The 25,018-nt window shown below is 46.6% G+C and overlaps 1 protein-coding gene and 1 pseudogene across 2 annotated transcripts in view; one reads left to right on the top strand and one right to left on the bottom strand.

The window, feature by feature from the left end:
• Positions 1-25,018, top strand: part of VPS41 (vacuolar protein sorting 41) — a 114,412-nt gene that overhangs the window by 62,365 nt on the left and 27,029 nt on the right. The gene's annotated exons all lie outside the window — the stretch shown is intronic.
• Positions 24,043-24,869, bottom strand: LOC148025568 (uncharacterized; annotated as a pseudogene).

Here is a 25,018-nt window from a genome sequence, read left to right as displayed (position 1 = left end):
TCAGATAGGTGATGTATTTACTTACATATCCAAGGAGGATAGGTTGGATGGTAACAATTATTCCCTTTGGTCCTTCATGATGAAGAATGTGCTGATTGTGAAGAATCTTTGGGATTATGTCAGCGGTGAAGAAGTTAGGCCCGGAGTTGTGGCTCCTACTACTCCTCTAGGAGGATGTGGACAACGGGCAACTTAGCCTATTCAGCGTGCTCTAGCTTAGCTACTTCCCTAGAGATCAGCAACACAAAAGGCATGGGATACATGGGATGCACAGGCTTTGTTGCTGATTGCATTGGCAATTCAGCAGTCTATTATCCCTCACATTTGGTCTGTAGCTTCTTCATGAGAAGCTTGGCTGACCTTAGAGTAGATGTTTGTTGGAAAGAATGAGATGCACATCTCTTTCTTGAAGAAAGAGGTTGAGTCAGTGAAGATGGATGAGGGTGATTCTATACACGATCATCTATATAAAATTGAGGACTTGCGTGAGCAGCTTATGAATGTAGATGAGTATTACTCAAATGCGCAGATGATATTTATTATATTGAATTCAATGCCCCCCTCATACTTGACCTTTCATACGGCCTTGAATCTCACTATGAGGATTGCCCCATCGCCCAGCGTTGTCACGTCCGATGGCGTCCGATTAGTACAGTCCGATGCTAGTACGATACTAATCAGACTAATAAAACTTGGACCTATGTCTGATGAAATAAAAAATACATATAATTTTAAAGGGAGAACTTGAAAGAATGAATGAGATGGTGGGGGAGGGGAGATTTTTATAGAAAGGGAGAGTGAATTTTTTAGTTTAAAACTTTAATCTTTAATATTTTCTCTTGAGTCTTTGTGTGAGAGAAAGAAAAGATAGAGAGAAATAAAAGAAATATAAGAAAGAAAGAAAAGAATAGAGAGAAAGAAAAGAAGAATAGAGAAGATTCAAGAAAGAAAGAAGAAAAGAAAGGTAAGAAAGAAAAGAAAAAACGGGTTATGAGACTTGAAAATGGTAAAAAAAAGTGACTGTTTGTTCGCTGCAAGGCCTAGGCATATGGGACTTGCTGTGTGTGTAATGGTCGATCGTCAGGAGTCTGAGGTCAGCGGATAGGGCGCAATCAGGCGACTATGGCAAGGAATGAACCGGACGGGTCTGGACAGGATCGGATGTGGCAGACGGGGCTGGACGGGTCAGACAAGTTGATCCGTCCGTTGGACGTGGACAACCTTGCCATAGCCACTCACTTTTCTTCAGTTGGTCAGTTCGCTCTTAGAGGAAGAGCAGACACGAAAAAACAGTGGTGTGGATATTATAGCCTTTGAGCAGACTTTTATGGCAAGGAAAAAGGGCAAGGGCAGCCAAGCAAAGAATGCTTTGCAAAGCTTTGGGACTTCAGGCACTTCACAGGGCCCTAAGAAATAGGGGGCATGCAAGCCAAGAAGGGCAAGTGCCGCTATTGCAAGAAGCCAGGCCGCTACATCACTGAGTGTAGAAAGTGCATAGCTAAGGAGAAGGAGTCAGGAATGTTTGTTTCTGATGCACCTTCTATTGCTATCGAGTCCATGTCCTTTGTTGTAGACAGGGACTATTGTTTTTACACATGCAGTTATGACTCTTCTTGGGCTGATAAAGCATTTAGCTCTACTGAGGATGCGGATACATGGTTTTTTGACAGTGGTGCTTCTAAGCACATCACATCTCGCAAAGATTTGTTTGCTTCTGTTATTGCAGCCCCGGTTGGTAAGTTTGTACAGTATGCCAACAATGCATCATACTTGTTAGAGGTATTGGGGAGATTGTGTTGACAGCCAGTGATGGCTCTATTTTCTGCTTGCATGATGCCTTGTTTGTGCGAGGTATAAGGAAGAATTTGTTACCTATTTCTTCTTTGGCAAAGTGTGGTTTGCAAGTCACCTTTGATGATGACAAATGCATGGTGAGAGATAAGGAACACATGACTTTGGTTTTGACTGGCACTCTATGTCGTGGGCTATATGAGTTGGATGCTTTTTCAATTGATTAGTTGGTCTATTTAGCGTCCACTCTTACTCCGCCTATGTCATAGGCAGAGTTATGGCATGCTCGCATGGGGCATGTAAACTATGGTAGCTTGATGCTTATGCAGTGTACACATATACTTGATGATTTACCTCTCTTGGAGAGACCTCTTGAGCACTTATGCAAGGGATGTGTGTTCGGGAAAATGCATCGTTTTTTGTTTCCCCATGATATTGCTTTTAGAGCAACTGCCAGGTTACAGATTGTGCACTCAGATGTATGTGGCCCTATGCAGACAAAGTCATTGGGTGGCTGTTACTATTTTGTCACTTGATAACTTTACTCACTTCTGCTGGGTCTACTCCTCGGTGAAAAAGTCAGAAGTGTATCGTGCATTTTTGACTTTTGTAGAAAATCAATCTGGTTGCAGGGTGAAGACTCTCTGTTCGGACCTGAGGGGGGGAAATACATGTCCTCTATGTTGAATTCTTTTTTGAAGTAGAAGGGCATTTTTCATCAGTACACTATTGCTTATATTCCACAACAGAATGGGGTTGCAGAGAGGAAGAATCGGTTACTCATGGAGATGGCCAGATGTATGCTAAAAGCAAAGAGCTTGCCACATAGTTTTTGGATGGAAACAATTGTGTGTGCTTGCCATGTCTTGAATAGGTGCCCCACCAAGGCATTAAAGAATGTCATGCCTTCTGAGGCTTGGAACAGCCAGAAACCTTATGTTGGGCATTTTCATACTTTTGGGTGTCTTGCATATGCACACATTTCCAAGGTACTTAGGAAGCAGTTGGATAACAAGGCTATTAAATGCATTTTTGTGGGGTACAACAGTGAGAGCAAAGGATATAGATTATATAATCTTGTCTCAAAAAAGATATTTGTCAGCAGGGATGTGGTTTTCAATGAAAAAACAGAATTATCCCTTGTTGGTAGACACATATTAGGCTGCCAGTGATGTATTTGAAGGGCTGCTGCCCATTTCTTTCGGTGATACAACTGGAGCTTCAGCAAGTGAACTTAATGTTCAGCCAGCTGCTCCATTGGGTAATGCAGAAAATCAGCCCATGGCTGATCTGAATACTTAACAAAGTGCTGAATTTGAAATTCAGCAAGAGGTTGTACACAATCGAGAGGCTAGACAAATGCCTAGATGGTATTTGTAGACTATGAAAGATAGTCATTTGGATGCTCCTATTGTTGGTCGTACTAGAAGACAAGCTCATATGCATGATGGTGCACATACCATGGAGTTTGTTATGGTAGCAGATGGATCCATTGACAAATATAAGGCCAGGCTTGTGGCCAAGGGCTATGCATAGAAGAAAGGCATTGACTATGAGGAGACATTTGCTCCTACCTTCCGCATGACTACCACTAGGTTGGTTGCTTTGGCTGCCCATTATGGATGGACTGTGGATCGGCTTGATATAAATACTGCATTTTTACATGGGGAACTTCAAGAGGAAGTGTATGTACAACAACCCATTGGTTTTGCAGTTGAGGGATCCCAACACTTGGTCTGTAAGCTGAAAAAGGCTTTATATGATTTGAAACAAGCTCCTTGAGCTTGATATACAAAGATTGATGCTTTTTACTCAGCAAGGGTTCATAAACAGCTCATCAGAGTCTACCCTTTACGTATGTAAAGAGGGGGGATCCTTGCTGGTCATATGTCTATATGTTGATGATCTTTTGCTTCCAAGGATACATGCTAATCAGATTTCAGCATTCAAACAAAATTTGTAGCAAACTTTTGAGATGTTAGATTTGGGGCCTTTGCACTATTACTTGGGCATTGAGTTCATTCATGATGCTAGAGGCATTGGATTGTCATAGTCGAGATACATTGGTAAACTTCTTGAGAGGTTTGGCTTACAGGATTGCAAGCCTGTTTGTACACCAATGGAACGTGGACTGAAGTTGTCATTGCATGATGATAGTGACTTGTTTGATATCCATACATATGCTCTAGAAGTTGGATGTCTTATCTATCTATGCAACACTAGGCCAGACATACAATTTGGAGTTTCAGCCTTGAGCAAATATATGCATCAGCCACGCATGTCACATTGGTAAGTTGTCAAGCGTATTTTACGTTACTTGCAGGGTACTAGGACTCTTGGATTGCTTTATGCCAAGGGGGGACCATTGCACTTATATGCTTACAGTGATTCTGATTGGGTTGGTGATTATGATTCTCGTCAGTTGACTAGTAGCAATTGTTTTTTTCTTGGCTCATCTTGCATCTCTTGGCTTATCAAGAGACAATCCACTATTGCCACATCGTCATGCGAAGCTAAATGCAAGGCAACTTTCACTACCACAGTTGAGTGCATATGGCTTAGACGCTTATTAGCTGACTTGGATGTATTTGTCATGGAGCCTACTCCTTTGTTCGCTGATAGTCAGAGTGCCAGTGTAGTAGCATGGAACCCAGTGTTTCATATGCTCGAAACACATTGAGATCTATTATCACTTTGTCAAAGAGAGACTACGCACAGGTGATATCAGCTTTGTCTACTGTCCTACCACCAATAATGTGGTAGACATCTTCACCAAAGATCTTTCTCATGACAAATTTGAAGCATTTCGCAATGCTTTAAATTTGATCTCCTTTGGTGCATGACCCTTGTATCTTGATCATTCTTCACTCCAGGGGGGTTTGTTGGGTTTGACTCACATCTACGCTCATAGAGGAGTGTCAGTGATCTTCAGTAGGACACTAGGGCACTTGTTACTCTCCGTACGAGAGGTTTTTTTTCCCAGTGTTACTCAGTTTTAGGCACTTATTGTATTTCACACACTTGGGGTGTGAACACTCTTTTACAACCCTAAGGTTTAAGGGTTGTACTTTGTACTTGCACCTTACACTTCAGATTATTGCATTGGGTATCATGCTCTCACACTCTACATTGTCTACTTAGTTGAGCTTTGATCTCTTCCTGCTCTTATACTGTTTGCAGAAATAGGTTGCCTGCAAGAGCCTACCCTAGGTTATCTACATGCCGTGTAGCTTTGCACAGGCTATCTATAGACTATGAAGTCCTATTTGGGCCGCCTACAAGTCCCGTACTCGCATTTTTGTGTAGAGAGAGAGAGAGAGAGAGAGAGAGAGAGAGAGAGAGAGAGAGAGAGAGAGAGAGAGAGAGAGAGATTAACGTCTACATACGGCCAATGTGGCCTATGAGACTAAATCCAGAGTACATCCATGTCTAATGTCATCTCATTAGTAAGGTAAAGATAACATTACAAATAAGTGGGTCGCCTATGAAACAATACTGAAAATAACTATATGATGGGACTATACTAGGGTTGAACCATGTGTAGTGTTATTCCATCGATAGAAAAGAAAAGGAAAGGAAAGGAGAACTAGATCTGATAGAACCATGTACAAAAGTGTGGTGGGGACTGGGTTGTAGCCGATCTCAAGATTTGCACATGATCTCAGCTATGATGCGGTCCCTAGCTGCTTCACTGATATGCCTGGTGGTGAGTCTGCGGTGTCTTGTGATAACGGCTCTGATCCGACTATGGTGTGGCCTCCTCGGACGTGGTCCTGGTAGACGGGGTCGTCATGCTCGACGAAGGGAAGTGACTCTATCCAAAGTGACACCATGGTGTGGCCTGTAAGGTGTCTGGCGGGGTGGCTCTATCTCTGCTAGGTTGGTAGTGTCAGTAGGGTCGGCTCTGTAGAAGAAGTCTGTCACTGCTCTCTGTGTGGACCTTTGGGTGAGCTGGCCTCCTGTATCGTAGTAGTGCAGTTCGGTGCCTCTCGAGCTCCAGGAGGAAAAGACCTAGGCATCTCTGGTCCTCGTATTCCATGACGCGACGAAGGGGTCCAAATCAATCACGGAAGAGGCAATGGTACCGTCCTCGTATGTCATAGTATACTGTGCATCTGTATATGTAGTGCTCCTCCGTCTTAGGCTCTCGACCACAGAGTTGGCAAGTCCTATTCTCTGCTAGGGTATTTGTCCATCTTCCTGTCTCCATTTGAAGCCTATGTGAGGAGGTGCGAATCTGTCCGATAGCAACCCGTACGCTATGGGAGAGATGGGTGTCCATATATGCTGGCCGAATAGTGAAACCATCATCAGAGAGACACAAGAAATGACTCTTCTAGAACTCCATCCTCGATCCTAGAGGGAGTGGTGGATGGATCCATGTCCTTGCTGTCTCAATCCTCAAGATATCAGCTCTGATCACCCGGTTGAGAGAAAGTGTAGGGCAGTCAAGGCTATAATCCAAAGGTGGAAGACAGTCAATATCCAAACCATGTAGGTTCATCCAAATAGTCATCTATGAAAACCAACAGTTCTTCTCGCCTCCAGTTGCTAGTTGTTTAGATGAGGTTAGTGCCAATCTAGAGTATCTATGGCGTGGAAGTTCCCATAGTCTATGCCAAAAGGTCACTGCCTTGAAGAGTGCCTCCGTAACTATAGGTGTTGCCCCTAGCTCTGCTCTGACAATGGGATGTGGGGTGGAGGGCTTACTCCTAATCATGCGTGCTATCATCATGATCAATGGCCTTTCCACGCTATCTCAACCATCATAATAATCCCTCTCTATTTCAATTTGATAAGTGAGTGGGCTAAGATGCCTGTGGTACAAGCTGCAACCCCATACCTCTGCTCCATATAGTAATGTAGGTGTGACTAGGGTGTCAAACAACCAGAGTTTAGTGCGGGGCTCTTGGAACTGTATGTGAGCACATTGACTCTCGAGTGTCCCTAGTCCTGCATATCCACGTGCCAAACATGCCTTTGATGCCCCTCTTAACGAAAAACGTGGGCAAGAGAAGGTGACTCCCAAATAGACATATTCCCTCACATGCTCCAGTATGTCTCCCCCAAATGTGAACTGGTACATAGATCTAGTCACCCATGCTACTGAAGTATTGAAAACCATGGTTTTGGTCTTCCCAAGGTTCACAATGAGGCCTTTATCTCTATAGAAGATGTGCAAAGCATCTAGATGGCACTGCAATCCCTCCGGTGAATCTGAAATGAGAACAATATCATCTCCATAAAGTAATATCGGTATCAGCACCCCTGCCAGGCTGGCTCCAGCTCCTCCTCCTCGGTCTGTGTAATCAGACACTTCATCTATGTATAGACCAAACAATGTGGGTGAAAGTGGACATCCCTGTTTCACTCCTATGGTATTGTCAATCCTCTCTAATAGCTCCCCAGGTGCTCGTACATGACCTGTCACTACCTCATACAATGCATAGACACCCCATCGTATACCCTCTGGTACTCCAATGTCCTGCAATCTCTGCATGATGCATGTACGAGGCATTGTATCAAAAGCTTTGCGAAAGTCTACAAAGCAACAATAAATCCTCTTGTCTCGGGTTCGACCCTCCTCAATAATGGCTCTAGTGTGAGAATATGGTCCAATGCGGTATATCCTCGTCTGAAACCTGTCTGTCCTTGTGCTCTCTTGCCTTGCATTTCAGCTTACTCACTGAGTTCATGCTCCAATATAGATCCATATATCTTGGCCAAAGTATGACCGATCATGATAGTCTTGTAGTTGCTAGGAATTAGGGGATCACTAATTTTAAATAGCGGGATTATAGTATTGTCTGACCAACTCATAGGGAAACGTTCACATACTGCTCTATTGAACATATGTGCTAATATGGGTGCTAATATGTCACAAGCATGTGAGAAATGTTTTGCTACTAGTCCATCTTCATCCTGTGCCCTCCCATTTTGTAATCTATAAATTGCATCCCTAACCATTTTCCATGTGAAGAATGACCACTGTGTTGGCCTACAAGCTTGTGGGGGCTGCATCGATGGCTGTCCTGGCAGGTTATACAGCTGTCTCCCATAGTCAAGCTATGCATCTGGTGACGTAATCTGTATGGGGAGCTGTCTTTCATGGAACATCTTCCATGCGCTTTTGCTATCTCGCCCCAAAAATAGCTGATATATCTCTGCTTCTGCTTTCACTAAGTAGTCTTGTTTCTTCTTCCGTACAAGGCGTTTGAAGAACGCCTTTGCTTGGCGATGTGTCTGAGTGCCTAGCTCGACTTCCCTCTGTAGGCGAGCTTGTGTGACTCTACACTTATCATCATACCAGCTATTTTGGGGAGCAGTAGATCGTGTGGGTCTACATCGGGGCAAGGTGTGTGGGAATGCATACATGGCTGATCCATGTATGGCCTCTGCTAAATCCCTTGTACATTCTTCCAACGATCTACTCAAGTCCACAATGTATGTAAACTGGTCTGCAGAGAACCACTGTAGATGTGTGAGGTGTCTTCTGTAAAGTAGTATTTGGGATGTTTAGGAAGGCATGGTGTTTTATGTTTCATATGTACACAAGAGAGCATGAGTGTCAAAATAGCATGATCTGCTGCTATGCCAATTGGTCTCTTAGATATCTTAAAGTTTCGGATGTTTGGTATCAATGCTGGTGAGCCTATCAAGTAGTCCACAGTACTTGCCCCTCCTTTGTGATTCCAACATGTCAAATTGTTAGATCCTGGCCATTGTGGCAGACCATTAAAGATGGCTAGTCTATGTGCACTTCCCAAAGTCAATAGGTGTGTTCCATAGGTACTCACTTCTTTATCCTGGGCTCTCCTGTGTAGGCCTATTTCATCTATGTCGATCTCTTGGAACATGGCATTATCATGCATATAAAAGTCACTTTGTCTATCTCCGGTGCGTGCATTGAAATCTCCTACTAATAATATGTTCCCAATGCTAGCATATCTCATGATATCCTCATAAAGTATATCAAAGGGAGATCCATCTCGTGTGGCATAGGTAGAATTTGCAGGAGGAAAGTAGCATATTGCGATGTATATATCCCGTGGTCTTCCTACATGTATCCTAATCCATAAATTATCGTGCATCATCATCTCTTTTCATTACTTTCACTATCCCTTTGAGGTCTTCCCGTTATAGTATGGCCGCACATCCAGAACCCCTAGTGCTTCCTGGTTTTCTAGCTGTTGGACGAAATGCACTTTCCCACCTGTATCCCCGCACGTTTGGTAGTCGGCTACCTTTACATTGGTGTGTTTTTGTGTACATTGCTATATCTATCTTTCGGAAGCTATCTTCAAAGTAACAAGCATCCAAGCGTAGGGCTCCATTACAATTTCATATTGACATTCGAAGTGTCCCATAGTCCTCCTACCGTAATGAAGTCCTTTCGTCAGTGATGATGACTTGTCCATCCCTATAAACAGCCCACTTTCCCTCTTTGCGAGCCTCCAATACCTTGGACACGTGTTCTCTGCGATGCGCTATTTGTGTTGGGGTAAGGTCCTCATCCAAATAAATCTTGACTGCTTTCGATGATAAATTGAAAGCTATTTTCTTATTGATGACTTTGCCTGACAGCTGGGAATCTTTGGTTGTGTCACTTAGCAACAACCCCGCTTTGACTTTTGATGGTGTTAGAGGGTCAATTCTCAATGAAGAAATCTGAAGAAAGTCTAGTGGTGAAAGGAGTGGCTCAGCTTACCATGTAAGAGGCAGGTCTGAAAAGAGGGGTAATGCAGCCCCCAATAAAGGGAAAAGCAGAAGCAAAAGCAAGAGCAAACAGCAGGATGTCACATGCTATCAGTGTGGGCGTAAAGGGCATAAAAAGCCTGATTGCCGGTACTTCAAGAAAGAGCAAGAAAGAAAGAAATAGCAGGGTTCTCCTCTTGGAGAGGAATGCCTTTTTTTTCTTTGTCTCCAAAGCGAAGGATTAGAGCCTTGGACTTAGAGTCCTTTTTTCCCACTCTCCAAGCATTGACGATAGGTACGTCAGAAGCCCCAATTTTGTCAGCAAGTGTCTTAGCATCTTCCTGTGGGCTGCTCTTCTCCTCCCAGCCTACCACCCGTATATGTAAAACCCTAGCCCGTCTCCTAGCCTCTTCTTCCAAGGTAGCCTTCATTACTTCAGTTTTGTTCACGGATGTTCCCTTATTCTTTTTTACTACCTCAATCCATGGACTGGCTTCTTCTATCTGCTTCTGTGTTGTCTTTACCACTTCTGCCCATGAGTGAACCTCCCTTTCACATGCCTTCAAAGCCTCTTTCTCTTTTTGTAATTTTTCTTGCACGTTCATTTCTTTTTTCTTAAACATATTCAATTCTTCCCTCAGTTCTAAGATTTCAGATTTGTAGGCATCTACAACATTCAACATTTCAGTTTTCAGCGTGTGCATTTCAGACAGCAATTGTGCCTACAAGTCATTCTTAATCTTTATGTGCATGTCTTGCATTTCTGCCCTCTGATTTACCATCAGTTCGGCTTTGATCTGCTCTCGTATTTCTTTCTCCAATTCTTGTCTCATAATTCGTAGCTCAGAGCGAATCATGAGATGAATTTCTTTGTATTTCTTTTCATTCATAGTGCGTAAGGTCTTTCCATGCCTGTTAGATGCTGAGGAGATGGTCCAATCGCGGCGGACCCTACGGCCATACGTCTTGTACCGTGTGTTCTTAGAAGGGGTGTTGAACATTGCTTCCATGGACGGTTGTGTTAGTTCTTGATCAGATTCGTCTCCCAGATACTCATTTTCCATGGTTTGATGCTTGTATTTGTCTACATTATCCATCTCTCACACTCTGTGTGTAAAGCCACTCAACTTGTACTTTGTACTGTCAAATCAGAGCAATTTCTGTGATTCTTGCAAATTTCCAGGGTTTCCCTAACCCTTCACTAAATTTTGAAAGCCGAGTAATCTTTTACGAGCCCAAATGCCTTCACATTGTTTACAGTCACTGCAGAAATACAGATTGTAGCCCTAGTCAGTGCATTACTGCATACTCCAGGACATGATCAAAATCAAAGTCAATGCATCATGGCCTGGTCCACAAGCCAGTGTATTAGTACATTCACCCAGGTCTGTATTCATGTCATTCTGAGTACATTCGTGTCATATTAATCTAATTACATCTGCAACCTCAGTGCATTGGCATCTGGGTCTGTGTCAGTACCTTGCTGTCAGTACATTACTGCATACAGTACGCCTGCGTTGATGCATTCGGTACATCTCTGCAACACTATACTGCTAACGATAGGTCTGCCTCACGCCAAGTACATTCCTTCTCACGACAAGTTTGCCTCATGCCAAAGAGGTCTGACGTCACGCCAGGAATGTCACGTCAGGTTCTCATGTGACGTCTGTCAATAGTTAGTACAAGTGTCCCCGACACGCCAGATACGTCCCTGACACACCAAACACGTCAGACATGAATGCCGGTGTCACACCTGTCCCATCTGCATCCGTCCCGTCACGCCCATCGCGTCAGCATTCATCCCGTCATGCCCGTCATGCCAGCGTCACGCCAGTCTTGTTAGCCTCTGTCACGCCAGCCTCCATCACGCCAACGTCATGCTAGTCTCGTCACGCCACAGTGCACAGAGAGAGAGAGAGAGAGAGAGAGAGAGAGAGAGAGAGAGAGAGAGAGTGAGAGAGAGAGAGAGAGAAGGTCGCGATGTCGGACCCTGGCGTCCCCGTGACCTAATCGGGCCTGCGCTGAACCCTGCCGTTGACCACGCTCGTTGACTCCTGCCGTCGTCTGCTCGCGAACCATTGCCTCGTTGCCTCCTGGCCTGCGCCTCTTTCTCCCCTGACCCCTGGTACTGCGCCGCCGTCGTCTGTTGCACGCCAGGTCGTCTGGACCTGCGCCGTCGCGACCTGCACCCCGCTTCCTCATTCGTCTGCTGCGCGTTGTTGGCGCCTGGCTCTGGCCACGACTGAGCCCGTCAGGCAGTCCCGTCGCCTCTGCTCGCCTGCTGCACAACAGGTCGATTCGTTAGGCGGCGCCACCTATCCTGAAACACGGTACGCTCTCGCTGCTGTCACGTCTGCCCTCCGTTCTCGGTCTGTTGCTGGTGGGAGCTTGTAAAGACCATCTTGTGGTGACGCGTGCAGGAGAGAGAGACATAATCAGGGAGCACGCGACGGAGTCTCGACACAGAGTATAGAACTGACCTGTCCCGGTATAGCGAGCAAGAGAGAGAGTGAGCGAGAGTGAGAAAGAGAGAGAGCGGCCTGCGCGTTTCTGCCTCCCGTGAGATCTTCACTCGGCCTCTGTCCGGTATACACAGTGATACAATCTGGATTTTATAGACCAAATGGTGGCAGCGCTTGGTCCGGATTCTGATACCAAGGAACTCGAGGATATGGTTCCGTGCACTGAAGAGATGCCCCCTGCTCCTGACCTCCAGCCTGCAGGCAAACGCACCAAGCATACTTCGGAAGAGACAATGGATCATCAGGATCATTCCTATGCTCAGGTTGCTTCGGATTCTGTGGACTCTCAGGAAGTGGACTGGGAGCATTTGCTGGAATTTGCCAACACTTTGCTTGGCAATTATGTTTAACATAATCAGGAAGTCTTTTCTGACTCTGCACCTGAAGATGTTCTGGAAGTCACTGTGGACCCGAAAACTGTCTTGCGCTCCTTTTCAGTGTTTTATGATCGTGCTGTGATACTCTTCTTCACTGGTAGAATCCCACTGCTTTCCTGTATTCGCTAGTGGCTACAAGGGGAATGTGTTGAAGAGATTTTTGTTGGGCCTCGAGGTTTTTTTGAGGTGCTATTGAAATCTGAGACACACCGTGCTGCTCTCCTGTCTAAACTGCCTTTGTTTTTTGATCGCCGTTTGGTCCATGTTGTACCATGGCGCCCAATGGCAGATTTTCAACGTTTGCTACAACGTGAATGCCCTGTGTCGGTTGAAGTGGAAAATTGTCCAGCTGTCTATTGGCCACTGTTGAAGGACGCTATGGCCGCTGTGGGCACTGTTCTGGTCCCTCCAAGTCTAAGGGCCGTGAATCGCAACCGGTTGTATATGTTATGGGACACTGCAAGGAAAAGGCCTGCTTGGTTACATCTCAATTGCTCTGGCATGTATCCTTTACACTTTCGTTTGAAATGGGGTAATTTTGCAGGACATTGCTTCTCCTGTGGACAATTGGGGCATTTTATAGCCGAATGCCCAGAGCAGCAATACACTTCAGATGCTGGGTATGTTGCGCCGCCCATGGAAGATATGGTGTGTGATGCTCCGTCGCAGGATGGTATCCATCCACCTAAAGTTTTGGATAAAGGTAAACAACAGGTTTCGGGTTTGGATTCTTGTGGCACTGACTAGGTTGAAGTACGCGCAAAAAAAGGCAACAGGGTTATTGCTGGCATGGAGAATACTGTGCCTACTGCCTCACAAGATTCCATGCGTACCTATATGCGCAGGAAAGAAATGTTGTCTTCAGAGCACTCTGCTCCTGCTATGGTTTCCTCAGCCCCTCGTCCTCAGCCCACTAGGAGAGTGTATTCAGATCGTCCAAAGGGTCCACCTGCTAAGCTGGCTTTTGATACCAGAGGCAACGTCATTACTCCGTGGGATCGTCGTTATCCCCGTTCCATCCCCAAGCCAGCAGATATGCCATCTACCTCCAAATCTGGTCCTCAAAACTCTTTTGCCGTGTTGGTGGATTTCTTGGATGAGGGAGTCCTGGACATTCTCGCAAAAAAAGTCAAATCGAGGCAAGCTATGCCTCCTACCTGATTTTGTTTTGAATACACATGAAAATAGCCACGTGGAATGTGCGATGAATTTGTTCTCGCCACAAGCAACATGCCATGTGGACTGTATTGCATGAGAATCAGTGGGATGTCTTGTGTGCTGTTGAGCACAAGAGTCACGGAGAAGTCGGAAAAGTTGTGGATTGCCATGGCTTTCGTTTGTTCTATGCAGGGACACAGGCCATGCATTATTCGGGTGTGCTCATGATTGTACATGAAAAATATTAGCCTGTTCTTATTAAAAATGATGTACATGGCCGCTTTTTGGTGATTGAAATTTTATTCGAAGGGGAAATCTTATGGTTACTTGGCCTCTATGCTCCGAATGATCCTTTATCTCGCCGGGAGCTTTGGCATACTTTGTAGACTTCCTTGTTACTTGGCAGACGGGGCTTCTTGATGGGGGATTTCAATATGTGTGTTAATCCTTCCCAGTCCACATCGGAGCATTCGGTAATGGACGCGCTGGAAAGTCGTATGTGGCATGAGTTGGCTCTTGCTGTTCTTAAGCAAGATCTCTGGTCCTGGCTACACCCGTCTTCTACAGGGTTTACTTTCCATTCTGTCCAATATGCAACAACATGGTCGTGGTTGGACCGCATATATATCATGCAGAATGATGATTTCCTTATTGAGATGCTCGAAATGAAAGTGTTGCAGCAATACGCCTTGTCGGACCATTTCTCTCTGCAGCTTGAGCTGCTTGCACAACCCATTGCACCTTTTAAGTAATTTCTGGAGAGACTCCCGTTGCGTTTCAACTCGTCTTATTTGAAGCATGCAATCTTTCAGGGCTATATGCAGCAATTGATTGATAGATTCTTATTGGACTTGTCCTCTCAGGGCACTGCTTCGTTTGAACGATTGCTCTCTAATGTGCAGCGGGTTGCTCGGCAGTATGGGATCCATCATGCCTCTCTTTGTCGGCGGCGTCGACAAGGAGCGGAGGACCTGCTGGCTTTGGTTCGTTCTCTGCTGGTGGACACTCCAGATGATGCATTTCTGCTAGCACTGGCAATGCGGGTGACTGATCTTATTAAAGAGTTTGAGTTGAAATCGTATCAGCAAGCCAAATTGCAACATCTGACAGAGACTTTGCAAGATAGTGCGTGTCAAACTCATAAGTTCTTTCGAGCTCTCCATGCCTCTCCTGCTCGAGAGAATATGACTAGACTCCAGGATGCAGAAGGCCACCTGGTCCTTCATCCGTAGACTATTGTGCATATGTGTAGGAATTATTTCCTCGACCTTCTTGGTTCCATTTCTCCACCTTCAGCCCAAACTACTCAGGCCCGTTCGGTTTTTTATGACCTGGTCCGCAATCAGGTTCCGCAGGATATGCAAGCTACTATGGAGTCAGATATTTGTGAGGCGGAGGTTATGGACGTTTTGTTACACTTGCCCAAGGATAAAAGCCTTGGCTGGGATGGTCTCACCAATGAGTTCTTTGAGGCTTTTGCTACCCAACTGGCGAAACCATTGAAGGCTTTGTTTCAGCAGGTGTGGGAAACGGGGATCATGCCTTCCTCATGGAAAGAAGGACTTATCAAACTGCTTTCAAAGGTTCCTTCGCCATCTATGTTGAAACATTGGCGCCCAATTTCTTTGATGGGTTCTATGTATTAAATCTTTTCCAAAGTAATGGCGAATCGACTCCATAAGCATCTCCCTGCCATTGTGCACCCTCTCCAATATGGTTTCATTAAGGGCCGAAACATTCTGCACAATGTATTAAATGCGCAATTGGCGATTGATTATGCAAGGCATTCTAATCAGGAGGTGGTACTAATTCAATTGGACCTGGAAAAGGCTTTTGACTATCTGGACTGGTCTTTCGTTTGCTGAACTTATGTCTGCTATGGGCTTTGGCGCTCGGATGTCTCGTTTGATCTACACCATCAGTGCTGCGGCGTCTTCGCGAGTCATGCTGAATGGAGGCGTTACCGAGCCATTTGTCCTTGCCCGCTCTATCAGACAGGGGTGCCCTTTGAGCCCTCTCTTCTTTGCCCTTGCGACTCATCCAGTTCTTTCGATGTTATCTCATATGGCAGCTTCTACTCAGTTGGCTGGATTGTCGCTTCCTTCTGGACAGCACTTCATTAGTCAATCCTTGGCTGATGACAGCTTTATGATTTTGCGTGCGGACAAGGATAACCTTCGCAAAGCATTGGATGTTTGGGCTCTCTTTGGTCAGGCGTCTGGCCTTCGCATCAATGCGTTGAAATCAGCAATTCTCAGCTGCACGGAGTCGGATTTGCAGTCATTGGACTGGCAGGGTATGGTTGTTCCTCGTGGCTCCATTGTTAGGCATCTTGGGTACCTTTTGGGTGTTGATGTTCCCCCAAAGCAGCTTTTGCAGTGGATTTCTCAGAAACTGGCGGCTAAGTTTCTGTATTGGAAGTCTCAGGCCTGGCCCTTCCATGTTCGCCTCAAAGTGGCCCAGACAATTATGTTGCCAATGCTCACATATTTCTTGCCATTGCTGCCTTGGACTACTACGACTCCGAATGCTCTTACTCAGTCTATTCGTTTCATGCTATGGAAAAGGATTCCTTGCATGCAGGTATTTCCTGGATTTCTTGGTCGCATGCCTGTACCTCCAAACGCATGGGTGGAGGGGCTATTTTAGATGCCCAAACTCACATGCTGGCACTCCGTTGGTCTCTTTTCCGCGCCATGTGCTTGGATCATCATCGGTGGGTCGTTATAGCCCGTTATTTCCTTGAGGATCATGGGCTTTTGCATGGCAATACCCAAATCCGGAGTTCTTGGTGGCATGTTCTTAATGCTGACTCGCGGTTCTCCAATTCTTCTTCATCGCTGCTTACCCATTTGGTATGTTCCTGGAAACTGGTCCTCCAAAAGGCTCAGTGGCATCCAGCGGAGGATCGCTTAGCTACTAATTCTTTTCAATTGGAATTGCTGGCAGTCTCGCGGTTACTTTCATGGGAAGGTAAACACTAGCTTCGACCACAATTCAACCGGATGGCACGTTTGGGCTTAACTTCAGTCGCGGATGCCACCCTTGCTAGTTGCAATGTGCTAATATCGTTTCGTACAGCTAGGAGGCTTTTCAGGATCCCTCGTGGATATAGGCATTTATGGGAACAGCTTTTGATGGTGCTTCAGAGCAGACAACCCTTTCCTGCCCTTGCTTTGGATCATCCCTGGCAGGATTGGGACTTTGAAGGCCGGCTGAATTTAGGCAAAGCTTCCGCTAACCAGGTCTATCATCTTCTGATTAAAGATCATCAATGGCTGGTTACAAAAGCGAATACTCTATGGGGATTGCGTAAATCCCGGTCATGGTGGAGGGCAACTGTGATGGAGGGCTGGTTGAACAAGACACCCTTCAAATATAAGGTCTTTCTTTGGAGGGTGATGATTGATGGTCTTCCACTTGCTTCAGCTCTTTCCAAGCGACGAATCTCCAACAGCAACTGTTTCTTTTGCACCACTAGTGTGGAATCCGCCCGTCACCGATTTGTTTCTTGCCCCATCGCTAAGAAAATCTGGTCATTCTTGTCAGCCGTTTGGCGAGCGGTGGTTGGTTTCTCGCTACGCCCCTTTGATTGGGTTTTTGTGCAGCCCAAATACCCCACTCCGGCACAACCACATATGAAGCTCCTGTTTCACTTTTTTCGATATTGGGGCTGTTGGCATAACTCGACCATTCGGAATGCTTTTCTTTTTGATTCCGCCTATAATGTTCAGTGGCATATTGCTAGGCTTAAGGGTCTCTTGTATTGGCAACTAGATCTTCTCCAGCATTCTGACATGCTCTCTAGGGAGGACTTACGTCCCTGGCATATGGCAATTTCCTCTGCGTCTTTGCCATGACTTTGTAACTCTTAGTACTGGAAGCTTTTCACATGATGGCTTAGTGTCATTATGTATCTTGTAATCAAGTAAACTTGTACTTTTTTTCGTAATTAATACAATTACCTTTTACGAAAGAGAGAGAGAGAGAGAGAGAGAGAGAGAGCTTTGGAGAGAGAGAGAGAGAGAGAGAGAGAGAGGATGGCGGTGATGGGCGAGAGCGTGGGCGATGGCGGATCTGGTGCCCCTGACTGCGACGCGATTCCAGTTTGGTGGGCGGGAGTTCTATCCTGGGCGCGCTTCCGTCTGCTTCAACCTTCTTCTTGTGCCCGTTTTTCTTTCGACGTGCTGCCCTGTCTGCCGGCGCAGCCTGCAGTGTGCCTCTATTGCGCTTGTATCTCGACCTGCCGCCCTGTCTGCACAGGCGCCGCCTGCAGTCTGCGTCCCTCTCGCCTGCAGCCTGCCTCACGTTCGCTTGTACCTCGACCTGCTGCCCTGTCTGCAGGCGCCGCCTGCAGTCTGCTTCACTTTCGCCTATCTTTCGTGACCACGGGGGTGCAGTGCAAGGAGTGCCGGGCGTCCACAGAGCGGACGGGGTTCATAGGACAGTCTGACAGGCCACGGCATTTGCAGAATCAGGTACATCTCGTTTGCCGCCCTGTTAGTCATCTGCACGCCGTCTTCCCGCGGGTGGCTGCCCTGTGCATCTTGCTGGGCCGTGACAGAGACAGGGAGCCCTTACCTGGCAGTATGTGTCTGCAACGTTGCGCAGATCAGTGAGCGGATCTGCTCCTGTACACAGAGAGAGAGAGAGAGAGAGAGAGAGAGAGAGAGAGAGAGAGAGAGAGAGAGAGAGAGAGAGAGAGAGAGAGAGAGAGAGAGAGTTGCTCTTGGCTGTGCGCCCTAACAGAGAGAGAAGATAGCAGAATGGCTGGCCTGGATATGGATTTTCTAGACTGGACGGTGGCAGCCCTTGGCCCTGATTCTGATACAGAGGAGCCGGAGGGTATGGCGCCATGCACAGAGGAGATGCCTTCGGGTTCTGAACTGCCGCCTGCGGGCAAACGCTCCAAGCATACTTTTGACGAGCCAATGGGTCCTCAGGAACGTTCCTATGCACAGGTTGCCTCTGATCCTGTGGATTCGTAGGAGATTGACTGGGAGCATTTGTTGGACTTTGCTAATACTCTGCTTGGCGATTATGTCCAACACAATAACGAAACCTTTTCCGACTCGGGAATTGATAACGTGCTAGAAGCCACGGTGGACCCGAAATCAGTCTTGCGGTCTTTTTTGGTGTTTTATGACCGTGCCGTTATACTTTTCTTCACTGGCAGGATCCTAGTGCTTTCACATATTCGCCAGTGGATGCACCATTTATTGCAAGGGGAGTGTGTTGAGGAGATCTTCCTTGGACCCCACGGCTTTTATGAGGTACTGTTGAAATCAGAAACACATCGGGTTGAGCTCTTGTCCAAGTTGCCATTATTCTTTGATCGCCGCTTGGTCCATGCTGTACCATGGCGCCCTGTGGGAGACTTCCAGCGTCTGCTTCAATGAGAATGCTCGGTGTGGGTGGAAGTGGAAAATTGTCCGGCGGTCTATTGGCCATTGTTGAAGGATGCGATGGCAGTTGTGGGAACAGTGTTGGTTTCCCCAAGCCTAAGGGCTATGAATCGAAACCGTTTATGCATGTTATGGGACACGGCCAGGAAAAGGCCTGCGTGGCTTCGCCTCAATTGCTCTGGTATGCATCCTTTGCATTTTCGCTTGAAATGGGGCAACTTTGCAGGACACTGCTTTTCATGTGGTAAATTGGGGCATTTTATGGCCGAATGCCCAGAAAGACAACCGTCTTCCGAGGATGCGCATGTTGTGCTGGCTAAGGATGACATGGTGCTTGATGCCCCGGCACAGGAGGCCCTTCAGCCATCTAATGTTGTGGATAAAGGCAAACAACAGGTCCTGGGTTTGGATTCCCGTAGCACTGATTGGATTGAGGCACGTTAAAAAAAAGGTAAAAAGTTGGATGCAGGCCTGGCAGATTCTGGGCCTAATGCTTCACAGGATTTCGTGCGCACGTATATGTGCAGGAAAGAAATGTTCACTTCACAGCATGCTGCGCGTACTATGGCCCCGTCTACCCCCCGTAATCAGTCTACAAGGAAAGTCTATACAGACGGTCCCAAGGGCCCACCTGCTAAGCTGGCGTTTGATACTAAAGGTAATGTGATTACACCCTGGGATCGGCGTTATCCCCGCCCCACTCCCAAGGCAGTGGATTTTCCATCTACCTCTAAAGCAGGCCGCCAGAATTCGTTTGCAGTATTGGCTGATTTTCTGGATGAGGGTGTCCTGGATGCTCTCGCGGAAAAGGTGAAATCGAGGCAACAGGCGCCTCGTTCCTGATTTCCTTTTTTTGAAGATATGTGAAGATAGCCACGTGGAATGTGCGAGGGATTTGCTCTCGTCATAAGCAACATGCCATGCGGATTGACTTGCATGAGAACCAGTGGGATGTATTGTGTGCAATTGAGCACAAAAGTCACGGTGAAGCAGGAAAAGTTGTGGATTGTCATGGATTCCGTTTGTTTTATGCAGGGACACATGCTACGCACTATTCGGGCGTGCTGATGATTGTCCATGAGAAATACCAGCCTGTTCTTGTTAAAAATGATGTACAGGGCCGCTTTTTGGTAATCGAAGTCTTATTTGAAGGAGAGATTTTATGGTTGCTGGGCCTCTATGCTCCGAATGATCCCGCATCTCGACGGGATCTTTGGTCGACTTTGTAGAGCTCGATGTCACTTGGCCGAAGGGGTTTTTTGATGGGAGATTTCAATATGTGTGTTGACTCTTCTCAGTCCACTTTAGGGCATTCAGTAATGGATGCGCCGGAAAGCCGGGTGTGGAATACCTTTGCTTTGCACGTACTTAAGCAAGATCTTTGGTCTTGGCTTCACCCTTCTTTTTCAGGTTTACTTTTCATTCCGCACAATATGCAACTACTTGGTCGCGGTTGGACCGAATGTATATCATGCAGGGGGATGATTTTCTTCCCGAGATGTTGGAAATGAAGGTCTTACAGCAATATGCATTGTCGGACCATTTCCCCCTCCAGCTTGAGATGCTTGCACAACCTATTGCACCTTTTATGCAGTTGCTGGATAGACTCCCTTTACGTTTCAACTCCTCTTATTTGAAGCATCCAATCTTTCAGGGCTATATGCAGCAATTGATTGAGAGGTTCTTATTGGACTTCGCCTCTGAGGGCTTGGCTTCCTTTGCACGGCTGCTCTCTAATGTGCAGTGGGTTGCTCGGCAGTATGGGATCCATCATGCCTCTCTTTGTCGGCGACGTCGACATGCAGCAGAGGACTTACTGGCTTTGGTCCGTTCGTTGCTCGTGGACACCCCAGATGATGATTTTCTGCTGTCACTGGAGATGCGGTTGACCCATCTTATTCAAGTGTTTCGGTTGAAATCTTATCAGCAGGCCAAGCTGCATAACTTGACTGACACATTGCAAGATAGTGCTTGTCAGTCTCATAAGTTCTTTCGCACCTTGCATGCTTCTCCTGCTCGTGAAAATATGACTAGACTCCAGGATTCGGAAGGTCGCATGGTCACTGATCTGCAGACCATTGTCAATATGTGCAGAAATTATTTTATGGAACTTCTTGGTTTTTCTCCGTCACCTTCTAGCCAGGTTACGCATGCACGCTCGGTCTTCTATCATCTGGTCCGCCAACAGGTTCCACTTGATATGCAAGCTACTTTGGAGGCGGATATTTGCGAGGAGGAGGTTATGGATGTTTTGTTACACCTGCCTAAGGATAAAAGTCCTGGTTGGCATGGTCTCACTAATGAATTCTTTGAGAACTCGGCCACGCAGCTGGTGAAGCCATTGGCGGTTATGTTTCAGCAGGTTTGGGAAACAGGGGTCATGCCTTCCTCATGGAAAGAAGGCCTTATCAAACTGATTCCAAAGGTCCCTTCGCCGTCAATGCTGCAACACTGGAGACCAATTTCTTTGATGGGCTCGATGTATAAAATCTTCTCCAAAGTGCTGGCGAATCGGCTTCACAAGCACCTTCCAGCTATTGTGCATCCTCTCCAATATGGTTTCATTAAGGGCCGCAACATTCTGCATAATATCTTAAATGTGCAAATGGCTATTGACTATGCGAGGCACTCCAATTAGGAAGTGGTATTGATTCAATTGGATTTGGAAAAGGCTTTTGACTATGTAGACTGGTCTTTCATTGCAGATCTCATGTCTGCTATGGGTTTTGGTACTTGGATGTCCCGATTGATCTACACCATTAGTGCTGCGGCTTCTTCAAGAGCTATGCTCAATGGTGGGGTTACAGAGCTATTTGTCCTTGCACGCTCGGTCAGACAGGGTTGCCCTTTGAGTCCTCTCTTCTTTGCTCTGGCGACTCACCCGGTCCTTTCAATGTTATCCTCGATGGCGGCTTCTGCTCAGCTGGCAGGATTGTCTCTTCCTTTGGGGCAGCACTTCATTAGCCAATCTTTGGCTGATGACACCTTTATGATTTTTGCGGGCGGACAGGGACAACATTCGAAAGGCATTAGATGTTTGGACGCTCTTTGGTCAGGCTTCTGGTCTTCGCATCAATGCCTTTAAATCAGCCATACTCAGTTGCACGGAGCTTGATTTACAGTCATTAGGCTGGCAGGGCCAGGTTGTTTCCCGTGGCTCCATTGTAAGGCATCTTGGATACCCATTGGGGGTGGATGTACGGCCAAAGGAACTACTGGAGTGGATTTCACAAAAACTGGCGGCGAAGTTTATGTATTGGAAGTCGCAAGCGTGGCCATTTCATGTCCGCCTCAAAGTGGCTCAGACAATTATGCTGCCAATGCTAACGTATTTCTTGCCATTGTTGCCGTGGACGCCTACTACTTTGAAGGCTCTCACTCATCCCATTCGTTTCATGTTATGGAAGAAGGATTCACTGCAGGCAGGTATTTCGTGGATTTCATGGTCACATACATGTACCCCTAAATGCATGGGTGGTGGAGCTATTTTGGATGCTAAAACTCATATGCTGGCTCTTCGTTGGTCTCTTTTTCGCGCCATGTGTGTGGATCATCACCCGTGGACCATTATAGCCCGTTATTTTCTTGAGGACAGCGGGCTACGCCATGGTAATACACGACTTCGGGCCTCCTGGTGGCATGTCCTTTATGCTGACTCTCGATTTTCCAGTCCCTCTTCCTCTCTGTTACTGCACTTGGTGGGCTCTTGGAAAGTGGTGCTCCAACAGGCCCGTTGGCATCCAGTGGGGGACCGCTTGCGTACTAACTCCTTTCAGCTGGAATTGTTGGCAGTATCGAGATTACTTTCATGGGAAGACAAACATCAGCTCAGACCGAGATTTAACCGCATGGCCCGTTTAGGTGTGACTTCGATTGCGGATGCTACCCTTGCCACTCGCAATGTCCTCGCATCGTTTCGGACTGCTAGGAGACTTTTCAGGATCCCGCGCGGATACCGTGGTTTATGGGAACAGCTTTTGTCGGAGCTTCAGGGTAGGCAACCCTTTCCTGCCCTGGCTGTGGATCGTCCTTGGCAGGACTGGGACCTTGCAGGCCGGTTGAGTCTGGAAAAGGCCTCTACTAATCAGGTGTATCATCTTCTCATTCAAGATCATCAATGGCTGGGTGTGAAAGCTAATACTGTTTGGGGACTGCGGAAATCGCAGTCATGGTGGAAGGCAACTGTGATGGAGGGCTGGCTGAATAAGACACCTTTCAAATGCAAGGTCTTTCTTTGGCGGGTAATGATTGGTGGTCTTTCTCTTGCCTCGGCCCTTTCCAAGCGTAGAATCTTGAATGTCAATTGTTTCTTCTGTACCACTACTGCGGAATCGGCCCAACATCGATTTCTTTCTTGCCCGCTCGCCAAGAATATCTGGTCACTCTTGTCGCAAGTCTGGCGCGCAGTGGTGGGGTCCTCACTAACTCCTTTTGATTGGGTTTTTGTGTGCCCAAAGTACCCCACACCGCCACAGTTACATATGAAGATCTTATTTCACTTTTTTAGATACTGGGGATGCTAGCACATTTGGACCACGCGCAATGCTTTTCTCTTTGATTCGGCCTCTAATGTACCGAGACACATTGCCAGGCTTAAAGGCCTCTTGCATTGGCAGATAGATCTCATCCGGCACTTGGACTTGCTCCCTCGGGAGGATTTACTTCCCTGGCATATGGCAATTGCCTCTGGGTCGTTGCCATGATTGGTGTAACCTTTTTCGTGGATTAGTACTGGGATTTTCCACACGTTGGTCTAGGGCCCTCGTGTCTTTTGTAATCATGTAATCATGTAATCTTGTACCTTTTTTTCGTAATTAATACAATTACCTTTTACGAAAAGAGAGAGAGAGAGAGAGAGAGAGAGAGAGAGAGAGAGAGAGAGAGAGAGAGAGAGAGAGAGAGAATGATATATTAACGTCTACAAAAGGCCAAAATGGCCTATGAGACCATGAGTTACAGTCATGTGTGTGATGGTACAATTGTTTGGGCAAAATATGTATGTAGAACAAAGCAAAATAAGAAAGGAAACTAATTATGGCTATGTGTAAAACATAGAGCTCTATCTAGTAAGAATGAGCTCCAAATGGTACAATCTCATGTGGGTATGGAGGACCTAGCTCTAACCCGAGCAATAATCCCCTGTATCCGCCTATGAAGGTGTCGTCGGTGTCTGTGTCGAGGCCTAGGACGTCTGGATCGGCTAAGCTGAACGGCTCGACCAATCAGTTTTCCTTGTCTATGTGTGGACTGGCAATGAGAGAGGCTCCTGTGTGGACACTGTGGTTGTAACTGTATTGAAGTCTTCTGAGTCTCCTTTGCAAAGAAGTATGTGAGCTGCCTTTGTGAAGGGCCTCGATGTCCTGGAGCAGTTGTACTCGTGAGACGCATGTCACGAAGTTGTCGTATCTCAAGAAGAAAGAGGCCAAGGCATCGCTGATCGGTAAAATTCATGACTCTGGATAGTGGTCCAAATCCGTCTCTAAAGAGACAGTGGAAACGACCACAGACCTCATAATATGGTGGGCAGCGGCAGATATAATACTCCTTTGTCTTTGGCTCCAATTGGCATATCTAGCATATGCGCTCCTTTGGTGGGATGGATCTATATTTGCCAGTCTCAATCTCTAGCTGATGTGAGGAGGTGCGCAACTGTCCAATAGTACGTCTGATCCCATGGGAAAGGTGGGTGTCCATGTATCTCGGGCGAACAATAAATCCCTCATTTGTAGTATGAAGGAAATGCTCACGGTAGAAAGCCATCTTTGTTCCTAGCTCCTGCCCTGGCATCAACCATGTCCGCCTGATATCCAATTGGGTAAGATCCATCCTGATGATCTTGCGGATCTCTAACCTGCTTAGATCAAGAGATGGTGCATCAAGGCAGTACTGGAAGGGGGGTAACTTGTCCATGCTAAAGCCATGCAACTCAAACCAGGCCGCATCTGTGTATACCAACATGAAGTATCACCCTCTCTGGCAAGCTGCTTGGAGGACTCAAGGGCCAACCGTGCATACATGTTTGGGTAATTCCTATAGGCTATGTATGTATGTGACCGATCGTGTGGGGGTC

Source organism: Lygodium microphyllum, chromosome 14 (assembly GCF_053477565.2).
Source record: "Lygodium microphyllum isolate KBCC chromosome 14, Lygodium_microphyllum_v1.1.10, whole genome shotgun sequence".
Taxonomy (NCBI): Eukaryota; Viridiplantae; Streptophyta; class Polypodiopsida; order Schizaeales; family Lygodiaceae; genus Lygodium; species Lygodium microphyllum.
The sequence above is the reverse complement of the archived record's forward strand: the minus strand, read 5'-3'. Positions and strand labels throughout refer to the sequence as shown.